The sequence below is a fragment of the Cyprinus carpio genome, chromosome B20 (assembly GCF_018340385.1).
Source record: "Cyprinus carpio isolate SPL01 chromosome B20, ASM1834038v1, whole genome shotgun sequence".
Taxonomy (NCBI): Eukaryota; Metazoa; Chordata; class Actinopteri; order Cypriniformes; family Cyprinidae; genus Cyprinus; species Cyprinus carpio.
This window is the reverse complement of record NC_056616.1, coordinates 18737276-18760971: the sequence shown is the minus strand read 5'-3', so window position 1 is coordinate 18760971 and position 23696 is coordinate 18737276. Positions and strand designations below refer to the sequence as shown.

The window sequence follows — 23696 nt, the reverse complement described above, 5'->3', positions numbered from 1 at the left end:
AAATGTTTATGATAAAACATTAAACATTGGTTGTAATGGTTGTGGCAATGTTAATGAATCTCAACAAACACATTTTATTTTATGACTTATTACTTTATTTTAATTTACTTTACTTTTTGTATTTTATTTTTATTTGTTTTGTTTTGATCAACTATGATGAGCATAACTTCCAAAAACGGTTATTAATCAAGTTTCTTTAAAATCCTAACATTTAAAGGGGTCTATTTTCTGTAATTTCTCATTTTGTGTCTGGTTGAAGGTGGCAGTACCTTAGAAGATGGTTATGTTGCTTATTCACACCCACGTGCTCTGTGTTATTGTTTTTACATGACACAAGCAAGGCATACTGCAGCTCCCTATCTGTTCCTCCCAGAGAGAACTAGACTTAGACAACCTCACCTACAAACAAATCTGCAACCTACAAACAATACATCTATTACCATATGCGCATAGACGCTAAAGAAAAACAAGTATCATAAATACACGTCTTACAAGAGACCTTGGACCAACACATCATATCTCCTATCAGCTTCCACGTGACTATATATATATATTCAACAGTGACATCATTGCAAATGTAGTGTTTCAGGTACTGAGGAACAGTTTTAGACATTGACAAGACCTAGTGTCTACACGGTTATTGTAGAGGACACCTGCAGACTTTTCCATCCATGCAGGGTTAGGAACAAAGGAAAGGGAGACGAAAGGGGGAGGGCTGATTTTAAAAAGATAAGGAGTGAATAGAGGAGCAAACAATGATAATGTTACATCTTTAATGACTGAATAAGAAAACAGTCTTCAGTGACACTTGTTGGCCATGTAATAGCATCACAGAATAGCACCACAAATCGTGCAATTGTGTAATATTAGTTCTGTGTGTTTTTCTTTACAGGTATTTCTGACTGTGAACCTGCATAAATGAAATCTTGTATCTCGATTTATGCGATGTGTCGTAACGTACAGGTGGAAGAAGAGCGCATTCCTTTACAAAGATCGCCGCTTTCACCGCGCACGAGAAAATACGCATCTCTGCAGGAACAAAGGTGTGCTCGTGTTTTGATAAGACGTCGCCGTACTCGAGAAGCGCCACGACAGAGCAAATTTCTTGATTATGAATTACGTCATGTGTTTGAATAAAACGAGGCTGGCAGCAGGGGGCGTGTCATGAAGAACGACCTCACGCTGGGATTAAAGGGCCAGCGAAAGGCAAATACAAGACATGCCTCAACGTTTGTCAGTGGCCCCAGAGCACGTAAAACAAGAACAATTTTCTTTTAATTAAATACCGATATTTTCGTTATTTATTAATTAATGGTTCCATTAAAATCTAAATGTTATTAACAATCATTATTTTCTTTCTTGGGGTAGAATAGGCAATTTTACATCCACTGAAAGTGCAAAGTAATTTTAAATGCCAAGATCCAAGAAAGACAAAAAAATAAAAATAAATAAATGCAGCCTCTCATTGCAGTCTATTCTAAGTACTGTGAAAATACAATTTTGAAACCGAGCTCTGCTTTTGTCATAGTTCTGAAACATAATTTGTGGTTACGTTCAGATAAGTGAACATCCTTTGGATGTTTCACTCTGGGTTTGATTACATGGATGACAAACTCCATTGATTCTTGACTATAATGAATATATAAGGGGAAGTCGTGGCCTAGTGGTTACAGAGTTTGACACCTAAGGTTGTGGGTTCGAGTCTCGGGCCGGCAATACCACGACTGAGGTGCCCTTGAGCAAGGCACCGAACCCCCAACTGCTCCCCGGGCGCCGCATCATAAATGGCTGCACACTGCTCCAGGTGTGTGTTCTCGGTGTGTGTGTTCACTGCTGTGTGTGTGCACTTTGGATGCAGAGAACAAATTCTGAGTATGGGTCACCATACTTGGCTGTATGTCACGTCACTAATGTGACTGATTGTAGCATTTTCAAAAATTGATAGTGGAAAAAAAAAAAAAAAAACATTTGGTTACCAGTCATATATGGGCTACTTTTGTGGTTCTATTACTTACTTGTCTGTTTTCTAGAACTTGGGCATTTAAAAACGCAATAGCAACAAATCTTCTCTTCTTTATTGTGACATAACAGATCTGTCACTTGTTTATTGGATTTTGAGAAGTGGGCACTGTGTTCAAAAAATGGGGAAAGATGAATGGGTTTTTACAGGCGAGTTTAAGCAGACTTAAATTATTGGAGAAAACCTGCCTAATTTACTAGAGAGAAGTGTGTTGTTTCCCTTGGAAGATCCAGTTATGACTTTTTTTAGGTCAAATAAATAAATAAAAAATAAGATTTGTAACATGCGTTTCCAACATCATTTGAAACCACCATACAGACATGTTTCAAAAAAGAAGACAATACTGCACTGGAAAAGTGGAGAAAATGACGATAATTTTGATGAACTATTCCTTTAAGATATTAGGCTACTTATCAGGCATCTGATTATAGCAATTTTTTCACATGAACTCTCTTCATACTTTACTATTGGCTAATTATGGTTACCTGAAAATGTTGTCTCTAATCTATAACACATTCCAGATAATATGCCCAGATAATGTTGTTTTCGTGTCTGAACTACAATTTCTAGCAACTGAATCTATATTTGGAAATCCGATTAACTGATAGTGCTTGGAGTGACTTGTTTGAACATGTTTTCTCGTCTGTTGGCAGCTGTGATGCGGAGCAGTGGCCCTTTAAGAGGCAATCCCATGCGCGGGATTCTAGGGGGCAGGTCCCTGTCAGCTGTAACGTTAGAGCTGCGCTCCTCTTCTCGCCCTCCTCCAGTCACTCAGTCCTAAATTGAGCTCGCTCGAGTGCTGACAGACGATTAGAGTAGATAGTCCTCCTGTGCCTTTAGATAGATAGATAGATAGATAGATAGATAGGTGCAGAGAGAGAAAGGGCTTTCTGGATGGGAATTTTCCTCAATGTACCGTTCGTGACATCGAGGCACTGGCGCGCGCTCTGACAAGACACTGCGTTGTACATTTAGCGATAGTTGCGTCTCTACCTTTAATGGTTAAAGAGACTCCGGAAAGCGAAGAGACATCGGGTCAAACTGGCAATAATGCAAAATGATCAGTGCAGTCTACGAGCACGCGTAGTTCTGTCCTCGTTATTGTAGTTGTCTTGATCTGACATAACTGCGTTTTGATACTAGCCCGCTTTGACAGTTCAGTTCTTTTGTCACTACAGTGACTTGCTGCTTGTGATGGTAGTGTGCAGTTAACGTTGTGGCGCTTTGTCCGTGGCTACTGGCGAAGTGCGTTGGAGAGATATAGTTGTATTACATCAGTGCACCAAGTGACTGGAGTGCGACACAGAGAAGAGAAAGGGCTCTGGCTGAATGGTGCGTGTTGAGGTAGGCTATTGCATTTTGCATTCTAATATTATAATGAATACTCATGCATGTATATATACACATACACACCACACACACACACACACACACACACACACGCACATTGTATTCGTGTGGACTGGACTTATTTTACATTAGGTACAATTGTAGTGCTGGTTGACAGTTGCTATTATTTACTTGCGCAGTTTGTGCAAATACACCTTAAGTAATTTACTGATATTTTTTAGGCTGTGAAAACGTTGAAAATATTGCAAATACTTGTAGACTCATATAAATAATGTACTTTTAAACATGACAGATTTTTAAAAATGTTTCTCTTATTGGTCCCCTTTGCATTCAGGCAGTTTTTCGGAATCCAGCCAACTATCATATTAATAAAACTGACTAATACTGAATATTGTTATGGAATAGCAATACATTTGTGTCCTAAATTGTTCACTTTCACAATAACAGTGGTTTTAATATCTCATTCGTGCGGTCATCTCCACTGGGACACGAATAATCTAGTATGAGTCAGAGTGTGTCATTATGAAAGTGTAACGAGCAAGAATATGTGCCATCATGCAAGTGTTAAATTGAAATGAAAGCGGAGCACTTTGCGTACAGTAGAAAACGCTAATCTTTGTTTATATCTTCACATGAGTGTTGCGCGGACCAACGCATACGCGTACGCGCGCGCATCCTACATCTCCAGAAGCGTTTAATTTTCACTGGTTCATCAGACACATCGAAAAAGAACACGTTTAATTGTACCTTTAATGGTTTTTGAAATAGTATCTTAAAATCGTCTTATTTTGATGGCAAAATGTTAAATTTAAAGTGCATAATAATCTCACTCTCTGTGTATTGTAATGTGTATGTGCATGTATATAATGCACATTTGCACATAAATGATTATGATATATTTTATGTCATATGGCTTTAAATTGTATATTGTATTTTTTGTCTTTCTGAAATACAGGGAGGGTTGTTAATTATCATTAAGATTTGCACTAGTCGTTCAAGAAGCATTTAAGCACCATTTAGAGTAGAGGTGCATTCATGGAATGTGAATGTGGCTGCTTCCCACTGCCTATTTAACTTTGACCAAGACAGTACAGAGGAGCGTCAGAGAAGGCTGGTAGAGGCGATGGCAAGAGACAACCCTGGAACCACTGTCCTCTCTGGACGTAGCCATCGATCCAGATTTTGAGCCACAGAAACGGCCGAGATCATGCACTTGGCCACTACCAGAGTCCAGCTCAGCGAAGCCTGCATCCAATGACACTGACATAATCCCAGAGGAAGAGGATGATGAGGATGACAATGCAATGGCAATCAACACCAACAGCATGGGTGAAGGAGAGGACAATTGCAGCCCAAGCCTGGCTGAGGAACTGCATACCGCTAGCGGTCAGGAGAACACAGGCTCCCCACTTTCTTCTCACCCCACTTCTGCAATCACGGCGAGTCCGGAGACGAGCGGTCAGGGCAGCCAACAGCAAACTCCCCGGAAGTCATCTTCAAGGAGGAACGCATGGGGCAACCTGTCCTATGCAGACCTTATCACAAAAGCCATAGAGAGCACCCCAGACAAGAGACTGACATTGTCCCAGATCTATGACTGGATGGTCAGAAGCGTCCCATACTTTAAAGACAAAGGCGACAGCAACAGCTCAGCTGGTTGGAAGGTAAGCACTTCACTCAAGCAGTGCCTCCCAGCTGTGTTCCTGAAGGCCAACAGACACTACACATTCTGGATGTCTCTACTAATAAAGCTGATGAGTTTAATCAAGTATGAAGGGACATTCTGTCATCATTTACTCACCCTCATGTCATTCCAAAACAAACTTTCTTTCCTCTGTAGAACAAAAAAGAAGATATTTTGCAGAATGTTCAATAGTAATTTTTTTTTTGTCTGTATTAATGGAAAAACCAATGGCACCCCCAAACTGTTTGGGTTGCCTACACTCATCAAGATATCTTCTTTTTGTGTTTTTACAGAAGAAAGAAAGTCATGCAGGTTTAGAATGACATGTGGGGAAAGTAATTTTTTGGGTGGACTATCCCTTTAAGCAGACATCCAACATGCGTACTGTTGGAGGGCCCCTTCAGGAACAAGGTTGAAATCCACTGCGCTAGAGAATGCGTGTCATAATGTGCGCAAGTGTCTCTTTTATTCCATGCGTGATCTCATTCAACCAGAAACACATGTTCTGGGCATGTTTTGGCCACGCTTACTCACGCGCAGAAAACTGGAAAGGTTTTGAGGGTTCACGTGTGCATGACTCAACGGTGCAGTGACATCTCCTATAAACGAACTATTTGGATGCCAGCATAAAAAAAAATATATATTTTTATGCTGGCAAATTAGACAGATGATCAGTATGGCAAATGATCAGTATGGAAAATTTGTGTAGCAAAACAATTTGTTCAAGTTAGTTTAGATGGACTTTGTCTTGTGATAATGTTTAAAAGCCATAAATAATATATCCTCAGAGCCAAGCCTAATAAATGTCCATGCATCCAAATGCCTTTATGTTCATATCCACGCAGCACAGCTTACATAAAACTTGGCAAGGTAAATGTACCCACTCTAGAAGCTGCCCAGACTGTTTATGTAGGAGTTGAATGGCATTAGGAATTGCGTAACAACTCAGAATGGCGCAAGCTTCTCCTTAGCAGTCAGCAGACAGAACTGCCTTCAAAGGGAATGTCATGGCCATGGGCAGGAGCCAGCACAAGACATATGGGCCTTCCATTTACAGAGCCAGGGCGAGTTGGGGGAGGGGGTGGATTGATATCTTGGGGTGTTATGGGTGTGAGTTCAAGGTCAAGGGCTGAGTTTGCGGCAGGGGGCCCAGCTCACCCGTCCCATTGGCCGTAAATAGCCATGAATTATAATAGTGAAAGGAGAGTTTTACTGCTGGGTCTGTGGCAACGGCAAACTATGTGGACTCTAGCTCAGCATGGAAACTGTTTGCACTCCGACTCGTCTAGCATTCAGGACTGTGTGTGTGCACGATCATATTTCTCAAACTGCTATGCAAGCATTACCTGTCAGTCAAACATGTTTTATGATCAAATACTAGTTATAACCACAATTCTAGCATGAGTACACACAAAATAAAAACACCTCCCTCTGTTCTCTATTACAACCAGCAGTCCAGTGCCTGCTGCCATTTCTGATATTTGGAAAAACGTCTAAACGTGTTCCACTGAACTTTGCTACTGTGTCACCTTCAGCTCTAAATATGACACCTATTCCAGCAAACATCTGACAACTCGGAGCAGATCTGTGTGTACGGAGTGTGGGTGCCGGTTGTAACACAACCTCAGATAAACACTCCTGCAATTAGCAATTAAGTAAAACTTGCATGTACACAATGCATGATATATGTATGCACACACATACAAACGTGTTTTGCATCATTTAAAGAATTTGCCATTATTTGCCAAAGTTGAAGTTTGCATGAAATGGAAATTTTTCTATTATAAACAATTAATGCAAATGTTGATTTTTTAATATTTTTTTATTTTGACCTACTCAAAATATCTCAACATTCCAATAAACCAACTTCACTTAAACGCTGTCTTATTGGATAGATACTTGATACTTGAAAAAAACAGATGCTTAAAAGATGAAAACATAAGCTTTGAGACGCACTTGGACCCTCTGAAGTATTTCAGGTATTGTCAACATTTGCATTTTACGGTAAATTTTTGCAAAATCTGCAAGAAAGGCTGGTTTACATGCTAATTAGGAATAAAGGTGAAAAGAATAAGTTAAATTAAACCGAAAGAGCATTAAAAGATAAGTAGGCCTTAGATGTCTTATCCAAACACAAAAGGCTGGAATGGCCAAGTACAGGTGCAAAATGACAGGCTGCAAAAACACTATGGCTATCAGGTCAATGGTCCTCTCTGCTTTAATGAGAGTGTTTGGATGACGTGATCTCCTAAAGGCGTTCCTTTGTTTCTGTTGAAACATACTGTTGTGACTGCAGGAAAGAGAGAGAGAGGGAGTGACTGTTGAAGCATAGATGACATTACAGCACCCTCCTCCTACTCTCTGCACTGAATGTGCTATGTGTTTATTTAATGATCTGGTTATACAATCGTGTTGAATGTGAATAAAGTCCAGAAGGTTTCCTTTGGAGGTCTACAAGTGATGAGATTTTATTGATTTATCGTTTTCCTTTACAATGAGCTCTTGCAGAGACAGATCATTCCTCTAGTGCCTAATGATGATGTACTCTACTCTTAAGCCTTTAAATTATTCAGTGCTTCGAGCATTTATTTGGGTCATTTTAATCAATTTTTCAGAGACACCTCTAGAGGGTTTCTCACACACACTTGCACATTTGCCAGCTCACTGCTTTTAATCTTGTAATCTTGTGTCCCATCACACACTTGTCTCTATCCTTATTACCCTGCGTAACCCTGCTGTTTATCTCACATCTGAAATATAATCAGATTATGTAACTTAAAAAGAACAAGCTACTACTATAATGTGTTGCACAATTCTTGTTCCTGGAACACTTAATATACTGAGCTGCCAAGCGAGGCCCAATTGAAATCTTTCAGTCACTATGATGAAAGTGGTCTGGTCACCCTCCTGGGGGTCTGTATTCTGCCAATTTAATTCGGCACGGTTCCAGGATGTAGGTGGGCTATTTTCTTGTAATCTGTTTATTGTCAAGAGGGTGGGGTAAACAAATAAAACATTAATATATATATATTCACATTATACGTGCAAAACTGCACTCCTAGAAGTGCTGTATATAGACTTTAAATTTGCGGAGAAAATGTGTGGGAGGTGTGTGCAGACATGTTGCTATGGCTGTAACTGTTAACTCATGTACAGTCACTGTTTTCAATGTTAATGTTCATGACTGCTTTTATACATGCCTGGTCATGTTTAGGTGAGTGAGAGGTCTTGAAGTGAGGGTCACATAGATGTTTTGGAACACAGAAGTAAGCAATTTTCAGTTAATTTAATTTTACCAAGGGCCGTAAACCGTAAAACTACTTGCTCTAATTCGTATGCACTTTTCCCCCTCACCCAGTAGATATTTTCATATTTGAAAACATTTGATTAAAACACTGACTTCCTTATGGGACAGAATCTACAGCGGCATGTCAGAAGCAGATATGCTGTGGTTAAGACATTTGAATGTATTTTTCTACTTCAGCCTTTGCTTCTTTCCCCACCTTTTCCGTGCCCCTAATGTACCCGCTCAGTTTTCTAAAGGTGTTGCAGCTCTGACATGAGGCTTTTGAAACAACTTGTTTTGTTCCCCGACCCGTCATTTCAAATTACGTATGTCTGCCCGTCACGGTGCAGATAAAAGAGTTCACGTTTAAAACTTTAACGGAGTACAATAAAGCTAGATTTCTATGTCAGGAGCTTTTGGCCAGACAAAGCCAGCAGTAATGAGAGGAGATGCGGCTTTGTAGAGAGTGATTATTATAGTGAAGGGAGGGAAATGACAGTTTTTAAGGAAATACATTGTCAGTGACAATCTCATGCATCAGCCCTTTGAGAGATAACAGAGAAACATTGTCAGACAGGAGTGGGCGATTATTAGCCTGGTTGTGGTGACGCAGAGGGTCTATTTTGGTGCTCATGCAAGGGTGTGCGTGTGTCGACTTTTGATTAGACAAAAGATTGGATTGATTAACCCAGATTATGATAGATTGAGTGTGGTTTTTCTATTGTGGAGCAGGTGTTTAAATATGGGTTTGCGATGATGTAAGGCTTTCAGATCCTCCTTGACTAAGCAAATTTATTTTCTGTGACATAACACCCCAGCGGCCACATGGACGTCTTGAATTTGGTAGTCAAATTTATGAAGGCTTGTGTATCTGACAGAGCCATAACCACACAACCTAAATCACTGGAACACAGGACAACATTTTTATGGGCCCAATAAGTAGGCTTATATGACACCTGACACCTAAACAAAAATCTAGGAACTTTACAACAAAGCTACAGGTTTGGATGGCCATCAGGTAGATTATTTATTAATCTTCACATTGAATCCTAAGAGCAACAATCACAGAGTAGATCCAAAACTATACTGCACAGTTTTATATCAAATATACAAATAATTATATTTGCAAATAAATGCTGATTTAAAAAAAAAAGCAGTTTCCACAAAACTATTTAGCATTGATCAACATTTAATTGTTTTCTGAAGGATCATGTGACAGGGAAATGGCTGCTATCAATTCAGCATTACCATCACAGTAATAAATTACATTTTAAAACATATTAAAATAGAAAACAGTTATTTTAAATTACATTTGTAAATATTACTCTTTCTAGTATATTTGTTTATCAAATAAATGCTGCCTTTGCAAGCATAATAAACTTTAAAAATGGTAGTATAGCTAGATTAAAATAAAATGAAAATTATCTGGTTAAAATAAAACATTTTGTGCATGGATGAAAGCTTGTAGGTCAGGGGCGTCTGGTCTTGCTCCTGGAAGGGCCGACATCCTTTAGTTTTTTTTTTTTTTGAGCTCTTGTCTCAATACAACTGCCTGATTTCTAGCAATCCCAAAGACCTTGTTTGAGGTGTGTTTAATTGGGTTTGGAGCTAAACTCTGCAGGAAAGTGATTTTTTAGGATTGGAAACTATGTTGTAGGTAGTTTCCACCTAAAACTCTTAGGGGATTTTTTTCCACGTCACTGTGGTCTTTGGATTGCTCACTAAGTGTCTCTTTGTCTGAATGTTTCTCAATCTGAATTTCTCTTAAAAGTCAAAGTCTTTTTCAAGAACTGATATCATAACAGTACAGTTTGTGACACAGCGCCAAACTAACACCTCTTATTGATACAGTGTGTTCTAAATAACAGGCCAATCAGATGTTCCACAGGCGGTGAGGTCATTGCCACATGCATGTTATCTGTTTTTAAGAGTCCATTGCCTTGCACATTATCAGCAGAGGCTTATCTCTTTTCATTGCACCTTCAGTTTTTTACACACCCGTCTTTAACCTGCCCCGGGGTCAGTTCTGGTGATATGGATGTTAGTTGAGGCCAGTGGATCAAGCTGAATGGGGCCAAAGTGCTGACTTAGCAGTAAAGTCTGCAATGGTTCCAGCTGCTGGACACATCAGCAGTTTGTTATCAGCCAGCTCAGTCAAAGTGAGGAAGCAGTATATCAGGAACATTATGGCCTAAAGTAATGTGGCACATGCCTTTTGCCACGTATTTGAAGGCAGCCAATCTAATTTCTAACACTGTCTGTATTTTTAGTTAGATTTGCTCATTTTTGTCCCATTTACCTTTGCCTGCCCTCCTCCCCCATCCTCTTTCTATACTCCCATGTGTGCCACAGTGTTTATGGGGCATGAAATCGCTCCACAGCTTGTGGGCATCTCGTGTGTGTCTTACTCAGACTGCCATCACCGACACGCTGCTCTCACTGTTTGTCTTTATTTGTCTGTCTTTCATTTGACCTTCCTTTACAATGCACATTCTCAGAAAAGATCATTCTGTGTCTTTGCCTATGCCAGTCAATCCCTATAATAAAAATAAAAAAAGTTCAACCTAGTCAGTCTACAGTAGCTCCAATGCACTATAAACATTATGGATGGTAGAAGAAACTAACCCATTTAAATTAATACTTAATCATTTGTTTACTGTATATTTAATCATTTGGAATGCACACACTCATAAAAAAAAGAATCACAGTGCCTGCTTGAAATTTGACAGTGATTGACAACAAGAAATCACTCAGATGCAGCAGACAAGGAGATTTTTAGTGCAGCTTTTATGGAGAATCTTTACACAGAATTTGTTCACAAGAATAGTTTTAAAAACATTTTGCCATCACAGAAATAAATTGCATTTTAAAATATATTAAAATAGAAAAAACATTCTCTTTTTTTTTTTAGAAAATTGTAATAATATTTCACATTTTACTGTTTTTTAACTGTATTTTTGACCAAAATAAATGCAGCCTTGGTGAGCATAACTGAAGTGTATATAAATAGTTTGCTTGAATGGCATGGAGGGTCACAGGGTTTAATGAGTAAACATGCTCCTCATTGACTGCACTCTCAAACAGTCACGCTTTCTGAATCCCACAAACCAAGCATGCAGAGTTTTACACATTCTGCAGTATATACAGATACCCTCTACGACACCCCCTTTGTTTTTAAGGAGTAGTTAAGAGGCCCTGAGTCTGTTTCTTTCGTTCCCATAGTGTGTGTTGATGCTTTTGACATGCACACAGGCAAATGGGCACAGACATACACACACACACCCCTTTCTGGGAACAGTCATGCATTTCCTTGCTCATATGCTTCAAAGATAGGCCTTTTCTTTTATGTGCGGATGAAAGCATGTGCGCATGAATGACCGTATGCTGTAATGTAGCGTGAACTCCCACATTGCAGCCTATTTGTGTGTTTGTGTATATATTTATATACACACAATTTTTATCGTCATCACTGACAGGAGCCACTAAACATGTCTGTATCTGCGGTTTAACAGTGTCCTTTTTCTGTTTCTTCTTCTGCTTTTTTATTTCTCTCTGTGTAGAGGCCCAATATAAGGGGTTACAAGGGGTACCAGAAAAAGGGGCCCCTTGCCTTCTTTCTTCCTTCTTTTTTATCTGAGTTTTTTGCAGAGGTTTGGTTTTGGTAAAGTGAAGTACATTTATCTTAAAATTAATGTGAAGTTGTACACAATCCACACTGTGCACTCTTTCCAATAAAGCTACAGTAGAAAAGAAATGGAAAGAGACAAATGGATAGATAGAGATTGGTCCAGTGGGAGAGGATTGCTGATGATCTAGCTGGGAATGACATCAGCTCTCGACTGAAAGGGCTTTTAGACTGATTGATTTGCACATATGCGAGTGAGAATATGACGCTGGTGTGAGTTAGCATTCACAGTATCAGTGCCACATATGATAGTGTGTGTATTATTGGTCTAAATGATTGGTAAAGTCATTGCCTTTCCCAACGGATTTTCTTCCGTCTCAGTGCTGCTTGGTAAATATGGGTTAGTGTGCCTCTCCTGTCTCTCCTCTCCCCACTTCTTCTCCGTTTGTTTTTACTTTTCTTTTTCTTCCACCCAGCCTTTTGCTCCCTTCTATTTTTTCCCTCTTCCTGCAGCTGTGCAGCGGGATCCAAGGATTTTCCAGGAGAACACAAAGGCCAGGCTTTCTGACACGTAATGTTATGCTGAGTTGCAGCATTCATCTGAAGACGCTTTCAACCCTTGGTTAATATATTAGTGTTATTTTGACTTGTTGTTTGATTGACTTGTTTGTATACAGTATGCTTAGTAAAGACAACTTCCCATTGGTGTGATGTGCAGTGTGAGGATTAGTCTCTAAACCTTGAGGCCTAGTCAGGTGGCTGGTCATATGAGCTGACTTAGTGTGCGATGTGTGTATGTACGCATACAGTGTGTGTGTACAGAGAGCGCGCGGAGATTAAACGAAGGATCATAGTGTAATCTGCTGTGTGGTTACATCAGCTTCACTATCACACCATGCTTCACACCAGATTGCTTAATGGAGAGAGAAGTTACACCACGAAAAAGAAAAAGGTGGAGAAAGTCAGGGGAAGAGTAAAGGCAGATAAAAAAACAGGCCAAGATAAATAAAAAAAAAAAAAAACCAATAAAAATAATAACAAATAAAGACCATTAATATTCCTTGAGGATGACAGCATTTTCCAACCTTTAAGGATAAACATCATATCCCAACACATATAATTTTATGTATCCTGACAGCCTCCTGCCTACTAATGAATGAACGAATGAATAAAAAATGTCTGATCCTGCACACATAATTCACACACACTAAAAACTATTTTTGTTAAAAAGGCTCTGCGGTTTAAAAGTTTGGGTGCAGTTTTTATTAAAATACCTTTTAAAAAAAAAAACTTTTTTTTCAGCAAGGATGTATTAAATTAATCTAAAGTGACACTAAAGACTCATTATTATATATATAAAAAAAAAAAAACTTTTTCAAATAAATACTGTTCTTTTTAACTTTCTATTCATCAAAGAATCCTGAAAAGAATACCATGGTTTCCACAAAGATAAATAAAATTAAGCATCACAACTGTTTTCAAATTTTACAATAATAAGAAATGGTTCCTGAGCATATTAGAATAATATCTGAAGGATCATGTGACACTGAAGACTGGAGTAATGGCTGCTGAAAAAATTCAGCTTTGTCATCACATGAATAAATTATATTTTAAAATAAATTAAATAGAAGTTTTTAGTGTATTTTGGATCAAATAAAAGCAGCTTTTGAGAAACTTTTTTTTCAAAAACATAAAAAAAAACCTTTTGAACAGTAGTGTAATTCACTTCGATGTATAATCAAAGTTTTTTTCCTTGCATTTTTTTTATTAAAAGGTAACTGAAAAAAAATCTGATTAATCATTTGTTATTTTAATTGATAAAAATAATTATGTTTAAATTTTTTGTAATTAATAAATGTAAGTACTGGAAATAAATAAATAAATAAATAAATAAATATTCTGTTCTATAGGTTTAACAAATCAAAATGTTTTCAAGTATTTTAATTGTTGGGAATCACTGCTCTGTTTATATGACCTCCCAATGACCCTGTTTGGTGTTTGTTGAATGTGTGTGTGTCCGTGTAAGTTTATACAGGAGTTTGTGTTTCTTTGTGTGTGTGTTAGGGTATGCAGTGTATATTTGATTGGCCAACACACTACCCTCTTCATAGTCCACTGAGGTTTGGTCTCAGCGGTGAGCAGGCAAATTTAACATCAGTCAGATACCCCATAATTTACAGAAACAAAACCCAGCACAGACCTTGGTTCAGGAATTCTGAAAATCATGTGCAAAAGGATGAAAAACATATATATTCACACATAATTTCCATTCTTGGAGAGCATTTTTTTTTCTTGCTTTAACTCTAAAATTGTACAGAGACTGTGAGAGCTTGTGCTGAGGATGAGGTGCATTATTGGCTGACTTGCACTCCTCCCCTGTCTGTGATTGGCTGGAAGGTTCAGTGGGGCATTCAATCAGCGCAGTGGAAGCATATGTAGGTCAGTGTGTAGCTGTGCTGCGTGATGTGTTAGTGTGTGGTGTACTGTGCGGTCGTGTACTCTGGCAGTCCTCCAGCTCTCTCTTTCAGAGTTACAGAAAAGGGCGGAGGGGGAGGGAGTGAAGGAGAGGACAGAGGGAGGAGTAGACTGTGAGGCCTCTTCTATCCAGTCTGCGCATTAACGACACTAAAACGCATTAGTGTTTAGTCTCAAATTGGTGACAAACATTTGGAACAACTTTTCTGAATGTAACGCCAAAACAGATTTGCATATCGTGGTCACAGATACTCTTTTAATCCTGTAAAAAGAGATCTTGTTTCCCAAAGAAGACGTCAACAATGGCTGGTTCCTATGACACAACCTCTGAACCAACTTTGCCCAAACCACTACATATAAATATACAAGGATGCAAACATAAATCTGTCTCATTTAGTGGTTCTCATTCTAACTAGATGTAACACTGGCAACCTAAACAGACCTTGGAAAGCTGTAGTGTTTTCAAAGGAAGTGGATTTACAGTGAAAATGAGAGAGAAAGAGAAAGCCAGGGTGAGGGGGAAAAGCAGGCTTTGAGCGTTGTCCAAAACTACAATTCTGTATCTGTCTTTAACGACTGTGCCCTGAAAGTGCCCCATGTACTTCTAAAAGCACTTCCCTCTGGCACGGACAGGAATTTAGCTTGAGTCCCTAAAGTGTGCCAAAAAAAGCACCGAAAGTCTGTTGAGCTGCTAAGCTTAACCGCAGTGAATAGCTATCCCCTCTAAAAAGCTCCCACTGCACACACACACACACGTGTTAGGCAACCTGGCATGGGCAAAAACATCAACTCTCTTATATCTCCAGACGCTGGATGTCTAGACGGAGAGAGCGAAAGGGTTGGACAAAGAGCCTCATGAGCATCTCTGTCTGTGCATTTTACAGTGAACCAACCCGCACACACTTATATATGCACACATACCCAAATACAAAATTACTAAAAGCCTGGTGGGCACATTTTACCCTTCAATGAATTATGAATCACTGTTGTTAGGCAGATTGAAATGCACAAGGTCCTTACCCTAGATTTCATACAGCCCAAGTGCAAAGCTCAGCAGTTTGTCTAGACACACATTGTTAGCAGAAATATGTGATCCAGTTACTTTTTACACAATGTATACAGGCTACCTGATACAGAACCTAGCTGTCTTTTGTCTGCCTGTCTGTCTTTCCTATCTTAGCTGTGTCTAGCTGTCTGTCCTAGACATCCATTCATCCATCTTTATTAAAATTTGTTTTAAATGGCAGTGAGGACCTTATAAACTTTGTGTTGGAAAATCCAGTGTTTACACAGGAGTTTCGTTAACACATTGAAACACATGTAGAGTGTAAAAAAAAAAAAAAAACCATCAGCTGACAACCACACCTAAAGAGTACACATGCATTATTCAGTTATTTCGGACCCTGTAAGCAGAACCTAAGAGTAAACATCCTGCACACCTCTGTTGCTTTTTTTTTTTTTTGCTTTTTCGAAGTCTCATCATCTGACCGAGACTTCTGTATGTCTGCAAATAAAAATAGAACATAAACTTACTTCCCTTTTCTGATTGCTATTTAAATCAGCAAATTATGGCCTTAGTCACTGCTGTGGGTGAACAAGCGTTAGCATTTTGATGCAAGGAAAGCAAAGTGATTTTTTTAAAGACGTATGCAGAATGAGCAGGGTTGCAAAAGCTGTGCACAGCTTCAATTTTGTCATTTGTCTCAGAGGTCAGTTTAAATCAAGTTAGGACATTTGATAAATATAAGTATTTTTATTTTAGGTAGGATGGAGATAGAAGTGTATGTGTGTGTGCATGGGCGTACATGTATACAGTATGTGTCAGTAAGAGGGTTGCTATGCAGGTTTTTCAAGTTGTCTGATAGTTGTGCTCTCCGATCCTCAACTGAAGAACTTATCAGCACTTTTGCCCCTCCTACCCCCCTTTTCTTTCTATGTTTCTGGAGGGATTACTGCACAGACCTCTTTCAAAAATGGTTTCATGGTGAGATTGAGCCTTTGGATTGGCTCCCTGCTCATGTATGAGTGTTCTTTAGTGGATGGAAACCAGTGCTATGTGCTCACTCACGTATGTTGATTGTATGAAGTTCCAAAGCTCTTTTTTAATTCCAGAGAGAGGCCCAGTTTGTATATTAGTGTGCATGTGTAATGATTCTGGAAGGAGTCCAGTTTGCCGGAGAGCGTGTGAATGTGTTGGAGCCATGCCAGAGAGTTCAGCGCAGTATATGAGTTGTTACTGGAAGGCTTTTGTTCTGGGTTCCACTAGAGAAAAGCCCTTTACAAGAGTCAGCCAGTCAAAATGGCAGAAGGGAGAAAGGAGAGGAGGAAGGAAAAAAAAACAAATGTCCTACTTGTGAGACTGATCTATTATTGAGGACTTCACTAACAGCCTTCAAGATTCTGCTGAGATACCCCCTGCCATGGAGATATGCATTCCAGTCCGTAATAAGCTGAATTTACCTCAAGAGGTCTTCCAGGAACTGTGGCTTGCCTTGGAATCTCACGGCTAATTATGCCCCTAGACATCATAATTCAGACACTTGTGTTTTAATGCAATATAGGCATATCACTGTAAACAGATGAAGTAATAGCTTATATATGGGGTTAAAAAAGTATTTGGATATGTAAGTGCACTTAAAGGAATAGTTCACCCCAAAATGAAAATGTTATCATTATTTACTCACCCTCATGTCATTCCAAACCTGTATGAGTTTCTTTCTTATGTTGAACACTTCACAATTTTAAAGACACCAAACAGTTGTTGCTCCCCATTGACTTCCATAGTAAGAAAAGAAATACTATGGAAGTCAATGGTGACCATCAACTGTTTGATTACCAGCATTCTTCAAAATATCATGTTCAACATAAGAAAGAAACTCATACAGGTTTGGAACGACATAAGGATGAATAAATGATGACAATTTTTTCATTTTTGAGTGAACTATTCTTTTAAGTGACACTTAAATGACTGATTAAAAAAGTCTGACTAATAATAATAGTATGCACATTGATAATAATATTAATTATCTTTAGTATATTTGTAATCATGCCCCTGACACATGTTTAATTCCATTCATAATTCCATTGGTTTTATCAGTAAATATTGATGATATATGATTAGTTGCAAATAATTTGATTAATTGCCATCTCTGCAAACAAAATGATGACCTTTTCTCACAGCTTTCATTTTTTGTAGTTACTTTGACCAAAAACTGGTCTCAAGTTGCTTTTTAGTGTAACATAAGTGTACAGATACTTTTTAAGGCCATTGAACACTGTATATGAGGTCTGGAACAGGAAATAGTTGGAGAAAGTGCTCTTAATGGTTGTGGAAGTGAGGTCTAAGAGCAAGACCCCGCGACACAGTAATAAAGTTAAGGGCAAAGGTCTGTAGGATGTTCTACTGATGTCACTCAACAGCTAAGTGGATATGACTCCTACGTAATAACCTATTCTTATTACCCACACCTGTAAAACTGTTTATTTACACTTTTACAGTAGACAAACTGCTGCCAAGAAGGTCTAGAATACTTACAGTAACCTATTAGCATTCCCATTTAAAATAAAATGTATGAATTCTGTCAGAATACTTGGCTTCTTTTGCATGGCTATCAGTATAGAAATGCTCTTTGCAGGCAGATTGTGTGGTTATGACATCTACCAGAACGGGTTAAGTGGACCATGCTAACCACGGAAACCTTGACCCCTTGAATAGAGCGCAAGGGATTGTCATATATCTCTGTGAAAGGAAAGTGCAAGAGAGAGAAAGTGTGGAGGGGGAGGGGCGAATCAATAGACAGACGCAGCTCAGAGGACATGTCCGTGCGGTGTGTTTCAGTGTGTTTCGTCATGATGGGGAGCTGCAGCATTAGCGAGCTTGTGGTTAAGCCTTGTGTGCTTCAGAGAACCAGAACAAAGAGACATGAAGAAAGAAAGCTAGATGAACGAATAAGTGACAGATCAAGCCTCCTAAGCCAGATACACAGAGAAGAGACTGTGCTGTTTAAACCAGCCGTGTCCCAGACACACAAACCCTGACCCAGCACAAGAAAACACACTCTTGTTTGTTTGTTTTTGTTTACTGAGTTGTTTCGTTAGGGGTGGGGGGGGTTGTTCAATTCAACTAGTGTGTGATTGGCTTGGAACAAAAACATGCTTTGGTTTTAGGGTTTTCAGGCCTTTTTTTTTTCGTTATAGTGTATAAATGAGAATGCAAATGAGTAAAGTAAAAACACAGAAGCGGAGAGGATGGTATGCGTATTCCTGCACGTCTCAATATTTCTATGTTTAGAACATTAATCTCCTATTTATCCAAACACACGTATGCAGCCAAAGTGACCCCATCCTTACTCATCTAATCAATCTTTTGAAGGAAGACATTAGCAGGCACCACTCTTGGCTGTTTTTAATATTTCGGAGTTTAAAGGTATACTCAGCAATTTTAGATTATGTCAAGGTGGTCAGTTTGGATTCAGCATCATGCCAACGAACACGTTTTTTAGTTACTGATGCACTGTATAAATGCTTTATTCACAGTCAGCCATGTTTCATTTAGCCTATCCTAAAAGCCTGTCCAATAAAACGGGGTTACTGAGATAAAATGAATAATATTCAGACAGTCATGTGATCATAACCTGGCGGCCCCCCTGTGGCGACCAATAGAATAAAATTATTAGTATTTGTTATTTTATTTATTGTCAATGTCTAATGTTGTATGGACCCCAGTAACTGTCATTGTATAGACAAAAAAATGTGCCCTGTCACTTTAATGAAAAAAAAAGCTTACTCTAAGATTAAAACTCTTCAGGCTACACAGTGTACTCAGAGAACATGAACTTGTCATCTTATCCGAAGCCACATTGCATCAAGCAATGATATCGTCCTTCTCCTTTTCCCTCTATCTCTCTCAAACACATGCATGACACATGCATAACCAGAACAGTGGTAACATGCTGTACAGAGGCTGTAAAGAAGTACAAGCAAACAAAATACCAAATTGGTATAAGAGCCAGAAGAGTAGATTTCTACATTATTTAGACATTAAAAAACTCTCATGAGATTATAACTTAGAAGTAGGTCACCTGGTCACTCAACAAGCATTTTATTTAAAGTCTGAGCATTACCACCCAGATTTGTGTGTGATACAATGTGCATGCACGTGCAACACAGCGATTGTATTATTGTTTGTGAATATCACATCAGCAGAAAAACAGGAAATCTTGCGGCCCAAAAGTCAAGGCAGCAGGAACTAGGGGAGGGGGGTGAGAATTGCTGGCACAGCAGAAAACCCGTGACACACTCTCTGCTGTAACGCTACTTTCTTTGTCTTTTTTTTAGGTCCGTTGAGACCCTCATGAATTATACATCCCTGGGGTGCAGGCTGTAAATTATCATCATACAGTGATACTGCATGCATTGTTGTTATCTATTTTTTGCAGGAATGTGTGTGGGGTGCTGGCTCTCCATACTTTGCCGAGCTCAGCAAAGTAAAATGCAAGTTTCTACGCAAATATTTCCACACAGGCACATGTGCACACACAGTAGTTTAGCTAAAGGTCAGGAGATGAAGGCTGGGGGTTAGTTTTAATAGGACCTCTGGTGATATTTAGTGGGCTAAAAGTTGAGGTCAGGGCAGTAATGTTTGCTCAAAATCAGTCACCTAAACTGAGCCTGTAATTGCTCCCTGTTCCATCCACTTTGTAGTGAATTCTGAGTGAACAATTTCATTTTCTATATAGTTATATCCATATTTTATATAAATAATGCACTCTTATTTATCATGCACAACCAATATATATTAGTCTGTATTATATTTCACATAATCCAAATCAAGGGGACTCCAATACAGCTGTCTTTATTTCTGCAAAATTTCTTGAAAAATGCATTTAATAATTAAATAAATCAATAAATAAAAACTGACTTATTTATTTAAATCTAAAATAATTGTTTTTAACTTAATACATTTAGCCTATTTTAATATTATATTTTATATATAACATTTTGATTGATTTACGTAAACATTATTGTTTATTTTGATTATATGAACAATAAATAAAGGATAATAGGAAAAAAGATCAAATAAAATAAAACAAAACATTACCAGGGCAAATTGACAAAACAATCAGTGTAATTCTATATTATTTAAAAAAAAAAAAAAAGAAAGAAAAGAGAGAGGAAAATAAATATTTCACCAAAGAAAGGTGCTTTATTTTTCAAAAGGAGGGTGACACAAGCCAAAAGATTAATTTTGATTGGATGAGTCACATTAAAAAGTGATTAAAATGGCCATTAATCATATTTTGACTGCAGAGAATTCTTTAATAATGTGCAGGTTGCGATGTTGCTAACACACCCCTTAATAAGGGCTTTGTCATCTTGACTTGTTTGGGACGCATCCTGCTCTGTGTTTTTGCTTTGTGCCATGTTTCTTAGTCTCTCTCATGTGTAAATAATGTAAAACAGGCCTGCCTAATGAATAGTGAATGAGAGAGCGATTTCGGACACTGTATTAGTGAACTTTGATTGCTAATTATCCGGTCTTAAACAACAATCCACTTCAACACCAATTCATGAAATTCATATAGGCATACAATGAAATTGTAAAACCAAATGAAATACACACTCTTGCCCCTTGAGCAAGCTGCGTATTTGTGATCATAGCTAGAAAAGCCGCAGTGTATACACATTCTCAAACACACAAACACCCACAAAAATAAAACAGAACAGAGCCTTTTTTAAATCCAGCCCAGATGTGCATAAGAGCGACAAACATTCGCATAGAGATGGAGCCAAACACTGATAAAGATGTTTTCAGTTACTCCCGAGAGCCACAGCAATGTGACTACAACAGCCACTATGAACAAATTCATTATGAGAATATTATTAGAGTAAAAAAAAACTGTTGTATTATGAGTCTTTTTTGAATTACTCTACATTTCCCGTATTCATCAGTGAATCATCCCAACAGTGTCACGCATTACTGTGCATGTGACAACTTTACAGAGGCAAACCTTTGAAACCGATTATTTACTGAAATGTCACAAGCTCTGTCTGCCATTATAATAAGCTAAATATCGCAGTGGTAGTCTTCTAAATACGTGTTGCTTGTTCAATACATGCTGCTTGTATTTTGCTAGACAAACAGGTCCCTGGCACGATAAAGTGAGAACCAAATACAGCAATGATTGAGAACAGATTTGTTGGAGCCATGAGAGTTAGTTTTATTGCTTTACTGAGAAAAAAAAAAAACCCTCTCTGTTATAACATTTGGAAAAAGAAATCTTGCTTATACTAGCAGACCTGTCTGGCAAAGACTTATGAATAAATAGGTCCCTACTCTATCAATTTGGCCAGGTTAACCTGTGACATTAAGGGACACAGTGTTCCAAATTGGAGCTAAAAATATCACACGTGTGGCTGATGTCTGTTCAGTGTTGTTTATCTGTTGAGTCTGTTGTGTGGTCTTTCATATTCCAAGAGAAATGCCAAAGAGGGTGTGGAGCAAGAGTTTGGACGTGTGGGAAGTGAGTTGAGCAGCCTAGAGAAGTACAGGATAGACACACACTGAAAGGATTGTCACACGTGTGTGTGTATTTTATGCTTGTGAGGAGTTTACTCTGATGATAAACTTCAAATCCAAGGCCAAGCACACATTTCTCATGGATTTGATAGTCAGCTTTCTCTTTTTCACCAACCCTCTTTTACATTTCAAGACTTTGCGTAGCCTGTGTAGTATATCAACCTCAAATAGATGATCTTTAGATGTGGTCCAGACAGTTCTCTCAGTCATTCATCATCACCTGACAGGAAGGGCACATTTAGTACTTCCTGATTAGAGAGAGGGACATAATCTTCTTCACTGGATTGGTTAAATGCAGTTTTAAAACACTGTACAGATGTATGTCAGAATACTTTGTCAATGATCAGGTTTTAGTATTATTATTATTATTACTTATCAGTTCATATTTTTTAAATATAGAAATAAATATTTTGTAAGTATTTTTTCCTGTATTTTATTTTATATTTTTTTTACGTACTTATTAAATACATTAATGGTGATATTGATATTTCCTATATGGACTTTTGACATGACTGTATACCAGTGTTGTTTTAATGTCATTGAGATAATATAGGTTTTATTAATATTTATTATTATTTTTTATTTTAGAATTATTTTTTATTTTTATATTTTCATTTTAATTTTAGTTAAAAGTTTAGTAATTTTGTTATTTTATCTAACTAATTATTTGTATTTGTTTATATAGTTTTCTATTATTATTTTTTTATTTCTACTTTGTTATTTTAGTACCCAAAATTAAATTAAATTAAAATGAGAAATGCTAAATGTAGCTAGGCAAAAATAATTTTTTAATATATATTTTATTTATAAATTACCCCCAAGTAATTTAGTTCTAAGTTTTATTTTAACTATAATAACCCTGTTATATACCATCAGTTTATGAACAAATTAAAGGAACTGGAGCATAATTATAATGTTGAAATTTCTGAAAAATGAAAAGTGGGTTTAAAGTCCTTCTTATTTTTAACACCACCCTTCCTTCCTTTTCTTCTTGTTTCCATCTCCAGTGCATTTGTTTAGAGTTGAACGAATGGAATTTGAACGTCTGTGATGTCTCAATGAGTCAGTGGCTGTGACATGCTAATGAGAGTGGTTGCCAAGCTCTTGAATCAGAGTGAGCATGTTTATACGAATATTTGTGTTTGCAAGCTATAAATTCTTAGCGGAAATGTGAGAAAATCGAAGTTAGGAGTCATTGTGTACATTTGCTGGACAGCACAGATGACATATACAAGGCTGAGGTCAGCTTTACAACGGGTGTGAGTTTGTGCGTGGCCTGTATATGAACGATGTGATTGGCTAAACAGAGTGGGCTGGGAAGGCCACCACTCCCTAGATCTGAAGTCCCAGGATAAACAAGGAGGTCTTTGAACATGCCACACATGTGCACACAACACATACACATACTTGGGTAGTCTTACATGCTTAAGATGCTTTGTACTGGTCATGTTTTGGAAACATTCGCTCCAATGATTAATTCTGTAAAACTCAAATCTATGGGAAAAATAAAAATTTCCCATAGATTTGTATGCAGTTATGTAATTGTTTCTAGCTGGTTAGTCATGCATGACCTGCACAATTATTTTCATTTGTGTGTTTTGTACTTTTAGCTAGAAAATTCTTATATTGTTGGCTGGGATGTACAGTATGAACCTCTGAAAGAACAGTAGAAATAAC

The 23696-nt window shown here is 38.0% G+C and overlaps 1 protein-coding gene across 1 annotated transcript in view; it reads left to right on the top strand.

Moving 5' to 3' along the window:
- The first annotated feature begins 4904 nt into the window (after positions 1 to 4904).
- Positions 4905 to 23696, top strand: part of LOC109071451 (armadillo repeat-containing protein 2-like) — a 51532-nt gene continuing 32740 nt past the window's right edge. The window contains exon 1 of the mRNA XM_042746697.1: positions 4905 to 5034. The gene's annotated coding sequence lies outside the window, so the exon portion shown is untranslated. The remainder of the gene's footprint in view (positions 5035 to 23696) is intronic.